This window comes from Schistocerca serialis, chromosome 8 (genome assembly GCF_023864345.2).
Source record: "Schistocerca serialis cubense isolate TAMUIC-IGC-003099 chromosome 8, iqSchSeri2.2, whole genome shotgun sequence".
Lineage (NCBI taxonomy): Eukaryota > Metazoa > Arthropoda > Insecta > Orthoptera > Acrididae > Schistocerca > Schistocerca serialis.
In genome coordinates, this window is record NC_064645.1 from 67,920,275 (window position 1) to 67,923,370 (window position 3,096).

General features: G+C 45.8%; 1 pseudogene; it reads left to right on the top strand.

The window, feature by feature from the left end:
• Positions 1–251: 251 nt before the first annotated feature.
• On the top strand, positions 252–369 carry LOC126417293 (5S ribosomal RNA; annotated as a pseudogene).
• The last annotated feature ends 2,727 nt before the right edge of the window (positions 370–3,096 follow it).

The following is a 3,096-nucleotide window of genomic DNA, read 5'->3' on the forward strand; positions in this document are numbered from 1 at the left end:
TTAGCCACGACTCAGCCTATGTGATCATTCTATTTCATATCCCTACAAAGTGTTACACCCAAGTATTTGTACGTGTTCGTCGAATCCAACAGTGACTCACTGATGTTACAGACATCGGGTACTAAGTTTTTTTTCGTCTTGTGAAGTGTACAGTTTTACATTTATGAACATTTAAAGCAAGTTGCCAGTCTTAGCACCATTTTGGTATCTTTCCAAGATTTGAGCGAATATTTCTGTAGCTTCTTTGAGATGCCATCGGCCTTGCCGCAGTGGTAACACCGGTTCCCGTCGGATCACTGAAGTTAAGCGCTGTCGGGCTGGGCTAGCACTTGGATGGGTGACCATCCGGTCTGCCGAGCGCTGTTGGCAAGCGGGGTGCACTCAGCCCTTGTGAGGCAAACTGAGGAGTTACTTGACTGAGAAGCTGCGGCTCCGGTCTCCGCTGCCCTTTCATTTCTGCATCCAGTGACGCCTGTGGGTATGACAGGCGGCTGGTCGGTACCGTTGCGCCTTCATGGCCTGTTCGGGAGGAGTTTTTATTTCTCTTTCAGATAGAACTTCATTAGAGATAATTGAATCATGCGCAAAAAGTCTAAAGCTATAATATTGTCTGCAAAGTCATTAATATACAACATGAGTGCGTCAAAACACGCTTCTCTGTGGCATACTCAAAGTTACTTCTACATCTGACGATGTATCTCCATCCAAGACAACGTGCATCGCCCTTCCTACCAAGAGGTCCCAAATTTCACTTGATGCGCATACAAGGTCCGTTCCATAAGTAACGCGACCAAATTCATAAAAAATCATTTATTGAATATATTCGTACAAATAATCAAAAATTATCAAAATAGCACCCTCTGGCGTGATTCACTTCTGGAGGCGGTGTTTCCATGCCTGGAAGGCGTCCTGGAATGCCTTTTTCGGAATGTCCTTTAGAGCTGATGTAACACGCGCCTGGATGCTTTCAATTGTGTCCCAATGTTTTCCTTTCATGACTCCTTTTAACCGAGTAAACAAAAAGTCAGCGGGAGCCAGTTCAGGACTGTACTGAGGCTGGGGAACCAATAGGGTCTTGCTCCTGGCCACAAGTCGTTGACAATGAAGGCACTGTGACTCCGCGCGTTGTCGTGGTGAACTTTGATGTCGCTTCGGCAGGGCGAGACCCTCCTTTTCAGTTTCTTGGGCACTACCAAGTAGAAAGCTGAGTTCATTGTAGTCCCGGTAGGTAAGAATTCGTGGTGGACAATGCCTCTGACGTCAAAGAAGACGATGAGCGTGGTTTTGATCCTTGACTTGTTCATGCGTGCATTCTTGGGATGGGGCGACGATGGGGTGTGCCACTCTGAACTCTACCTTTTCGTGTCAGGGTCGTACTGAAAAATCCACGACTCATCACCAGTGAGAACTGAGTTTAAGAAATATGGATCATTTTCATACATTTCGTATATTTGTCGCCACCGGAAACACTCGCATGTGCTTGTGTTCGTCGGTCAACACTTTTGGGACGAGTTTGGCACACACATTTCTCATGTTCAAATCTTCGGCCACAATGCGGAAAACGGTTGATTTTGACATGTTTAGAGTTTAAGCTATCAATTGATGGCTCAGACGTCTGTCAGAGTTCAAACAACCGCGCACGCGCGTCACATTTTCGTCAACTCGTGCGGCTGATGGCCGTCCACTGCGAGGTTCGTCGGTGATCTCCTTTCGGCCCTCCTTCAACGACTTGTGCCATCGGAAAACATGTGATTTGGACAAACAATCAGTCCCAAAGGCATGCTGAAGTAATGGATACGTTTCGGTGGCGGACTTCTCACGTTTAACGCCAAATCTGATAGCGTACCGTTGCTCTACAGAATGATCCATTGTGCCGTGTCAGATAAACTCAAAACGGGGTTGACGGAAACGCACGTCCTGACTCTCCAGCAGCTCGCAGCCGAATGAGACAAAGAGCGTTTTGAAGCTAACACTGCCCTCCACTTAGCCCAGCCGTTTACAACACGCTGTGGAGTACTGCTGCGTCGGAAAAAAATTGGTCGCACTACTTATGGAACGCACTCTGTATAGTTGTACTTCAGACAATACGCATAGATCCAGAATGAGATTTCTACTCTGCAGCGGAGTGTGCGCTGATATGAAACTTCCTGGCAGATTAAAACTATGTGCCGGACCGAGACTCGAACTCGGGACCTCTGCCTTTCGCGGGCAAGTGCGCTTTCAACTTTTTTTTGTTTTTTCTTTTTTTCACGATTACCAATTTTTTATTTTTTATTCTTTTCATTTTTATAACATTTTTGTTTTCTTTTTGAAAACCCCTTAATAAAATGGAACTATAAAAAATAAAAAATAAAAATTAAAAAAACTAAGTGCCACCGCCACTTTTCATCCTATAACAAAAAAATCTGGTCCACTTCAGGCCTTGGCTCCTGACTAAACCTACCTTAAACTAAACTAAATGTTCATTGGTTCCAACAGGAAAGCTTCTTTTCTCTTGGCTTAACACATTCCAGATGCGAGGCGGGTCGTGGAAAGCACTCCCAAGGAAGTTCGAGAAAAATTGTCTGTATTTTGCGTGACGGGCAACGACATATTGACGGTCATTGAGGTATGTCCAAAAATCGAGTACAGAGTCTACAGTTTGTCCAAATAGGTAGTGAATGGCATGTCCGCGAATCCAATTCACAGCATTGTTCTTTGTCCGAGGAAAATAGTCACGTTCCGGAAATAATAATGAAAGGGGAGTAATCCGATCCGGAATGTCCCGCGTTAGAAAAGCCACAATACGACGAATCAAGTGCCAAACCTCCGCCGCCGGTCCGCAAACAAACCGATGTTCATCATTGTCTGGCACGCCACACGTGGAACATAGAGGTGATTGGGCGAGGTGGATACGATGAAGGCGAAATTGGTTGATTTGCTTACCATTGACAGTTAGGTACCAGGCAGAACATTCGTGTCAAGGTAACAGGCGAAAACCGCGCGCCATACATGACGCCAGTCAACCTGGGGGAACTTTTGTTCAGTCGGGTTAGGTGGCCGACCTAACTGGAGGACATTGTATACTGCCTTTGTCTTGAGTAAAAGCTGCCTTCG